We start from the raw sequence: 8,708 nt of genomic DNA on the forward strand, positions 1-8,708 counted from the left end.
TCAGTCCCAGCTTCAGCACAGCTGGGAGGAAAGCACAGCTCAAATGTCTGCATTCTTCTACACTGCCAAACATCGCTGAGCATGAGAGCACTTGCACCAGTGCAGCTCTGAAGGCATTTGCCATTGTAAAATTGAACAAGGAACGCCTTGAACTGCTTACTTCAAAGGAGAGTTCATCCGGTGCCTGGGCAACGTATCTCTTAATAGCATGGGCAGCAGCAATAGCTGGAACATTCACAGGTGCCACCTCATGGTCCAGCAGGGGCTTCCCCTTGTTCTCAGCCTGAAACAGAGAGCACAGGCCACGGTGAGGAGCTGGGAACCAACAAGGAGGATTTCAAGGTGAGGAGCACATCTGCAGAGAAAGCTGCAGGAAATGCACTCGGCCCTTATCATGGGCACTTCAGAAGGAACTGCAAATCTAATAACGGCTGTTTCTCTCCCTGGTGTGCAGCAGGCACACGCCAGGCAATGCAAAGATGCATCTCTCCCCACCCAGACTAATCAGCAATGGCACTGACGCAGACAGGTGGCCTTGTCCATTTTGCCCCCTCCTTTCCTGCGCTCTTTGTGCAGGAAGGCTGACTGTTTCAGATGCTAGGAGACCGTGAAGAGGGAAACCAAAGCTACGGCTGCAGTTACAAGGTGCAAACAGTGCCATTGCAAGCACCAAGCAGCTCTCTTGAGCAGTCCAACCAACAGCGAGGCCAAACAGAGCAGAGAATGATTGTTGTTTCTGCAGCCATTTCAAGGGAAAAGTCAGTAGAGGACAAACACAACAGCCGAGATGGCTCTGGTACTTTTATAAACTTGCCACTCTTGCACTACTGTCTTGCCACAGAGGAGCTCTCTTGGAAAGCAGGAGAGCACATCTGCGGCTCACTCTGCTGGCTGCAGTCAGGGAACAAAGACCAATCAGAGCTTCATACTCTACCTCTGTCCATGCCAGGTCAGGCCCACAGCTGATCTCGCTGCACGCCACAGCCATCAGCGTAGGTGTGACAAGCTGGAACTGAAATGAAACACACTTTTATCTTCTCTCTTCACATCTCTGCTGTGCTCCCTACAGCTGTCGGGCACACTCACACAGCCCAAGCACGCCTGCTGGTGTCCCTGGTGATGCTGTGCAGCTCTGCACAAGCTGGGGCTGGGACTCTTTGCCTAAGGGATTGCTTTCCATAAAACCAGCTGGTCACAGCACCACAGACAGCATCCTTCTGAGGGCTGAGCTGCAGAGCACGTGGAGAAAACCCACACGTGACCAGCGTCCCATCAAAGCTGGATGAGGCTGTGTTACTAAACACGGGGCGTCACGGGCTGCTAAAGCATGTGGGGGGACAAACCATGGCAGGTACCTGGCAAGAGATCAGAACGAGGGAGAGAAATCTCACGAATCCGCAGCCGTTCCTTGTCACTTTGCTCTGATCTTCCACGAGCAAAAGCTGCAGCAGGGAAGCAGGCAGAGGGTGGAGAGAGGAGAGTGAAAGAGCAGGTCAGTTTGCTTCCACGGTTTAGCAATTATTACGAGGGAAAAACCAAAATCTGCCCTCCATCAACTTAAAAACTTAAGTTTTCAACTTAAAACCATTTCCCCTTCTCCTGCAGTTATCTACCCTTTCAAAGAGTTGATTCCCCTCCTCTTTTTAGGCTCCCTTTAGGTACTGAAGGCTGCCATGAGGTCACCCCACAGCCTTAATTTCTCCAGGCTGAACAAGCCCAGCTCCCTCAGCCTGTCTTGGCAGGGGAGGTGCTCCTGTCCCCTGATCATCTCTGTGGCTCGCCTCTGGACCCTCTCCAACAGCTCCCTGTCTTTCTGGACACTGTAGTGCAGCTGGGGCCTCACAAGAGCAGAGCAGGGGGGGACAATCACCTCCCTGTCCCTCATGGCCACCCCTCTGCTGATGGAGATAATGTGATCCTATGAGCTCCGCCAGCCAGCAGTTCTCAGCACTCACTGTCCCCCCGTCTCTCCCACACTGTCTCAGCTTACCTACAAGGTGCTGCACAGGACGGTGTGAAGACAAAGGGACGCAGTCGGTGCACAAGTGCAACAAGCGAGCTGCTCAGTCAGAGCTCCAGCGCTCCAATGAAGGGACGCAGCACGCACTGCTCCTCCCCTCATTCTAGCCCTTATGACATCACTGAGGGCCACCAGGCTGCTCCACCACGACGGACAGGGTGGGGAGGCAAGACCAGGCACAAGGGCAGAAGATTCCAACAGCCCAGCCCAACGTTCTGGAATCAGGGGCTGCTTGGAATTCTACCCCAGCCAAATCCTGGAGAAGCTGGCACGGGGTCGTCATGACCAAAGCGCAGGACCTGGCGCTTGCTCTTGTTGAGCCTCGCACAACTGGCCTCAGTGCATCCCTCTGGAGGGCCTTCCTGCCCTCAGCCAGATGGACGCTTCCTCCCAGCAGCGTACCTTGCAGTGCTGGGCCCATGTCAAATCCACACTAGAGTGGCTTTTGTTACATTCAAGGGCATGTTGCAGCACCCATCTATTTCACCTGGAAGGAAATAAAGCAGGAGATGGGAGAAACACAGAACTGCTGCCAGACTGCTTTATCCCTTTCTCAGCCCAACTTCCCTTGCCTCATCCCCTACCCAAACTCCTGGATGATGCCCACAGGCTTAAATCCATAGGACTCCTTTCACAGGGCTCCATCAAAAAGGCTGTCACACTTGTTCCGTACACTCACACTGACCCAGCAGTGGTATCACAGTCACTTAACACACACACAACAACCAAACCCCGAGCATGCACATCCCTTCCTGCGTGACTGCAGCCCACAGCTCCCCTTCACACCTCCGTGGATCTCTGGTGTTTTACACTGATGCAGCCTCGCTGCAGCTCCGTGGCTGTCACACAAGGCCTGCAGGACCTCTTTCTCTGCAAACCCCGTCTGCAGGCATTGGTTCACGAGGTTCACCTCCTGCCCTCCTGAGCAAAAACAAGCACTAAGAACAAGAGCAAAGCACGCTGGACTCGACCTGGCCCGATCCCCAACCCTCAGTCCTGTCAGACGGACCCTGGTGTGGAGACTCATCCCCAAAGCCTGGCTGGACATCAGCACAGGCATCATTCTTCAAACGCCCCATCCAAGCAGCAAGGGATCAAAGCGTTGGCACAGCTGAAACAGAAATGCTGTGTGAGTTTCCTGTTAGCACTGAGCAGGAACAAATCTACCGCTGAGCAGGAGCATGTGAGACAAGCAGCAGAAGACACCCAACCTGCAGAACCAGCTCGTTTGGGGTCGGTCCAGATGTTTGTCTGCTCCCTTCCCTGGCCCAGGCCAAGCTTGTGAGCTGCTCCTCCTTGGTGCAGGGGGAAATGGTGCAGATGCCATGTGGTGGCTATGCACAGCATGCCTTGGACTTGCTTTTCCTCTCTCCATCTGCCATTAGCAAACAGCATCTCCAGCCTCCAGAGATCACTGAGTCCAACCCCTGCACAACAGTGAAAAAAAAGATATGATAAGGGGTACTTAAAGCACAGCATCTGTAATCAGATCAGACTCCTGCACTGTGAAGACTTCCATGAGTATTCCTGCAGAGTGCATCACTTAGTCTCTCTTTAGCCTTGTGTTCCTGGTTTTCCTGTAAGAGCTTGTCTAAACACTGCCTATAATCGTGGTTATGCTAGAAGCATTTGGATTTATTGATCCTCAGTATGATTTCAGTAACAAATCCAGATGCTTTTTTGTTAAGGGCAGCTTTCAATTTCTCAACTGAAATTTCAATATTGCATTAGGTGTTGACAACCACGGGGCTGCAGTACAGAGAATTACAGGGAGATTAATTTCTCCATCTCCATGCTCCTAGACATTTATGATTACAGTGATGTAGTTATATACAAAGTTGCAAGATACCAAAGCTAGAATAACCTCTTGGTGCAGCAGGATGTCTGGAGCCCAAGTGCAGAGTCTCAGTGTTGCAAAGCCTTGAAGAGGTGCACCGTATGTGCTGGGGCTGATGACACAGACACTGGAGCAAGGCCAGTGTGATGTTAGAAACTTGACCAGCAGCTGATCTGTTGTCAGCCATTTCTGGACACAAACGGGATCTGGTCGACTTAGGACATGACCTTTGGGCTGGAGAGCAACTCCCCGAGGAATCACACAGCCACTGCAGACCGTTGGCAAGAACCCCATACCAAAACAGCTCATCTGCAATCAGTTTTTAATCTGTGCAGCAGTGATTGGAACAGGCGCACGCTCTCTGCAATTGCAGGAATGTTCACAAGTGGAATGTACATCACCTGTGTGCTCCAGCTCTTCTGTGTGCATGCTAGGAGCAGTGATCCCCCTGCACCCAGGGCTGCAATAAAGTCCTGTTGGGTTTCTAACCTGCCAACCAGCAGCCCAGGCTGCCCAGAGCCACATCCAGCCTGGCCTTGGATGCCTGCAGGGATGGGGCATCCACAGCCTCCCTGGGCAACCTGTTCCAGTGCCTCACCACCCTCTGGCTGAAAAACTTCCTCCTCACATCCAACCTAAACCTCAACACCCCTCGTCTCAGTTTAAAGCCATTCCCCACTTGTCCCATCACTGTCCACCCTCCAAAACAAAACACCTCGGCTGTTCAACACTGAAAGAGCAAAATAACCCACAGCTCTTACTTCCACTGTATGCAGTTAATTCCAAACTTAAGGTCACAGGTTAATTACTCATGTGATCCTTCCTGACAGAAGAACTACTCGTAGTGATGTGTAGGAGTAAGGAACTGTTTGAAAAGGTCATGGACATATTAGAACTTGCAGCATTTATCTTAATAGATGCCTACATTGCAAAGCATTTTGTAAAACACACGTTACAAGTACTGTGCATTGGATTACACTATATCAAACTCTAAGTAACAATACAGGTTGCTTTTAAATCTACACTTACATGTTTTCTTCCAACTCCTTGATAAAATTCCTTACTACCTTCAGTTTTATAGCCAAAGCAGTGTTTGAGCTGGTAATGTACTCTTGAACAGCACTGCTGCCTTTAACATTTGTATGTTTAGATCTGAAAAGAGAACTTGGTCATTATTTCACGATGAGAGAACCTTGATTTCACACAACAGAATTACAATACTGTGAAATGCCACTGTAAGAATGTGGCTTTTCTTCTTTCTTTTTTTTTTTCTTTTTTTTTTTTTAATTGCAATGGTGAGTGTATGATTGATTCAAGATAAACATTTTTTTTTGTAAGTCAATCTCTATACCTGTTTTGAAAAATATGTGTTTTTATTTCTCATTATTTAAAAATTGTCAGGCGTGAAGAATCACGAGGTCACTCATGATACAAGATCAGTAAATATCTCATATCAGGGTTAGAGAACATTCTCTCTGTACATTTTAACAGAGGAGCTGCATCTGTTCATAACTGTAGCTACACACGATGAGTTTTTCTTGAAGGTAGGCAGGAAATTTGGTCTGCGCTGGAACAAAAATCCAGTCCTGTTCTGACTGCTATACTTTTCACTGAGATAAAAAAATGGCATCATTCTGTAGGATGAACTAGATATACGGAATTTGGCACTGCCCTTAAATTTTGTGTAGTGAACTGAGGGACATCAGAGCTTTACAGATTTCTACATATTCTCATGGAGAAATCTAGAGAGATCACAGGACGTAACACTGAGCTTCCAAATGAATAACAAAACACTGATGTTTTCCAGAAGACCAGAAGCTGTAGAGGACCAAGTAGCCTACAGTAATGCTCTCTTATGGAGAATCTAGATGTGGAGAGAGTACGTACGAAAGCATATAAAACATTACTAAAAATTCACCTTGCATATCTCTTTTTAGTATTTAGTATAAAGTCTTCTCAGCTTCACATTTTTACTACTATGTATCTGTACACATGCAATCCCATCTGATTGCCAGCCCTGTGAACTAATGACTGGATGAGGCTAATGACAAAGTCTGTTTTTCCATAGTATAACATTTAGTCTCTGAGCTGATCTGGAGGAAAGGGATGGCTTTCTTTTCTGGTGTCTAGGACACACTGAAGTATGCAAACATTTAAACCCAGACAGTAAATCATCTCCTAGAGCTCCTTCTTTCCTATGTCATTTCAGGCATGACAGCAGTGAATCCTTGGCTTCCAGTTAAAATATTTATCATCCTGTTCCCACAGTTGGCAGAAGATCAGGCTTTATCAGCAGATGACAAGAGATGAACCTAATATTGTTCTCAGCTCTCTGAAAAAGCGTGTGAGATGACAAGGATTACTGGATGCATTTCTGGTGGCATCCCCTGTGTCTCAGCCTAACAGTTTCTCTTTGTTTTGTGTCAATCACAGCCAGACTAGAAAGATCTTTGACGACATAAATCAGAATATGAAACAGAAAATAGGATGTCTGCAAGTACATACAATGAATGAGATGTCCATTTCACTGACAAATGCAATAAATAGCACTGCTCTCAATACCAGCAGCTGAGGAGCACCACTTGCACTGGTCTCTACCTGGAAATTAAATTGTTACCTCAACTCTTTACTTGCGGCCACCCAACCAATACCTCATCCACTGAGTGACCAGTCTAGTCACAGAAACATAAAACTCAACTGTTTAGAAGAGGAGACTGATAGAGGAGGCAGGATAATCCTTTCTCTCAGCTGACTGGCTGTGATGCTGCTCATGTTGCCTAGATGCTCTCAACCACCTCTGCTGACTATCCACACTGCTGGCTTGACGCAGATCAAGACAGCCTTCAGGGTGAGTACACAGAAGATTTCCAGTCGTGGGCTGGAATGTAAAACTGGATCTCCTTCTGACTATCCTTGGAGCTTTTCTTGCAGAGAAGACTGCTGAACAGGTAGACCAGCAGTTCCATGCTTCAGAACCTCTCTGAGAACTCCTTGCTGGTGGAGAACATCGGCGCCTGAATCACAACCTTTGTGCAGTAACAGAGCATGAAGGAGTGGGGGCATGTCTTTCAGAATATCCACATGGAGCTCACAATTTCTGGCAGGAATTCTGCTCAAGATTAAAAACACTTCCCTGCCTGTGTAGCCTTATCCATCTTCAGTGACACCGGCTGTTTGTATGAGTGAGTGTACGGAAGCAAAAGCAAAATGGCCATGTTTGTGAGAAATGAAATGGCTAACTTTCTTGGCAGTGCTCACTAAAACTAGCAGATGGTTAACCTTGCGGGCATCTAAACACCACTCCACTATTCACTCACTCCCCCTTCCCAAGGGGATGAAGGAGAGAACTGGAAACAAAACGGAACTTGTGGGCTGAGATATTCACTAAGACAAAAAAGGAAAGAGTCTTCCCTGGGGCTTTCTGCCAGAGGCTCCAAGTGGGGCCATTCACCCTGGCTGCAGTGCACAGCACGTTTTTTACATCTTGTCCTGCCCAGACGGTCCCGGTCCCAAGGGCTGCTGGATGCACATCCCCTTTTCAGTTTGTTCAGAAGCTGTTGCTGCTCAGGGCTCCATGTGAAATCATTCTCCTTTTGGGTCACTCGATAGAGAAGGTTTACAATCACACTAAGAAAGCTCGTGTTTCCTTTTTGCTGGTCGGTGAAGACATAGCAGTTATTTTGTTATCCACAGGAATCTGACAATGTACATCTTGCCGTTTTATTCCTGTGATCTCAATGTCCTGTCCATGCTTGATGTCCATGATGAAAACTGGCTTTTGGAGGGATTTGGATCCTTTTCTTCCCTTTCTCAGAAGCTTCTCCTGCTGTGTTGCCCACACGATGATGTCATCCATATATTGCAGGTGTTCAGGAGCTCCCACTGTTGCAGCTCAGCCCGGATCACCCCATGACAAATGGCAGGGCTGTGTTTCCACCCCTGGGGCAGTCGATTCCAGGCGTACTGGATGCGCCTCCAAGTAAAAGCAAACTGTGTCCTGCACTCTGCTGCCAGAGGGACTGAGAAAAATGGTTGTAATGCATTCTTGAACAGCATTGTTTCCTTTAACATTTATATGTTTAGATATGAAAACAGAATTTGGTCATTATTTCACGATGAGAGAATCTTATATGACAAAACAGAATTACAAAAATCTGACAATACTGTAAAATGCCAGCGTAAGAATGTGGCTCTGATTTTTTTTTCTTTTTTCTTTTTTTTTTTTTTTTAATGGTGAGTGTACCATTAATTCAAGACAAGAATTTTGTTTGTAAGTCGATCTCTATAACTGTTCTTGGCATCATTCTGTAGGATGAACTAGATACATGGAATTTGGCACTGGCTCCCCAGGGCAGTGGTTTGGCACTGAGCTGACAAAGGCCAAAGAGCATTTGCACAATGCTCTCAGACACAGGGCTTGACCCATAGGAGGTCCGGTGTGGAACCAGGAGGTGGAATACATGATCCTCGAGGTCCCTTCCAAATAAAGATATTCCATGATCCTCTAATACTTATATTCCCAAGTCCTGTACACAGTGCTCAGGTGCTTAATCGAAAGGTTCCATGAAACAGTGAGGTATCTATGTCCCTTTACCACTCAGTTATTCAATTTGCCACACGGATCTTTTATCCAGTCACATTAAAAAAACACTCAAAGTATTTCCTTCAGTCTGCCATTCTGATAGAGCTTTCTGGAGCAAATAAAGAGTTGCAACTCAGAATGTCCACACCTCCCTTCCTGCACCCTGCATACTTTTTTCATTGCACTGTGATTACGTACCATTCTATTGTCACCCTCATTCTGTCATTATCTAGGCAGTTTACTGACATTAAATTTTCCAGCAACAGATG

At 47.2% G+C, this 8,708-nt stretch overlaps 1 long non-coding RNA gene across 1 annotated transcript; it reads right to left on the minus strand.

Moving 5' to 3' along the window:
- Positions 1 to 202: 202 nt before the first annotated feature.
- On the minus strand, positions 203 to 2,180 carry LOC149912491 (uncharacterized). The gene is made up of 4 exons (XR_016461417.1): positions 1,991 to 2,180; positions 1,356 to 1,442; positions 935 to 1,012; positions 203 to 283 (listed from the first exon to the last, which is right to left on the minus strand). It is a non-coding gene; the product is annotated as an uncharacterized LOC149912491 (long non-coding RNA).
- Positions 2,181 to 8,708: the final 6,528 nt, after the last annotated feature.

This window comes from Phasianus colchicus, chromosome Z, assembly GCF_987193195.1.
Source record: "Phasianus colchicus chromosome Z, bPhaCol1.hap1.1, whole genome shotgun sequence".
Lineage (NCBI taxonomy): Eukaryota > Metazoa > Chordata > Aves > Galliformes > Phasianidae > Phasianus > Phasianus colchicus.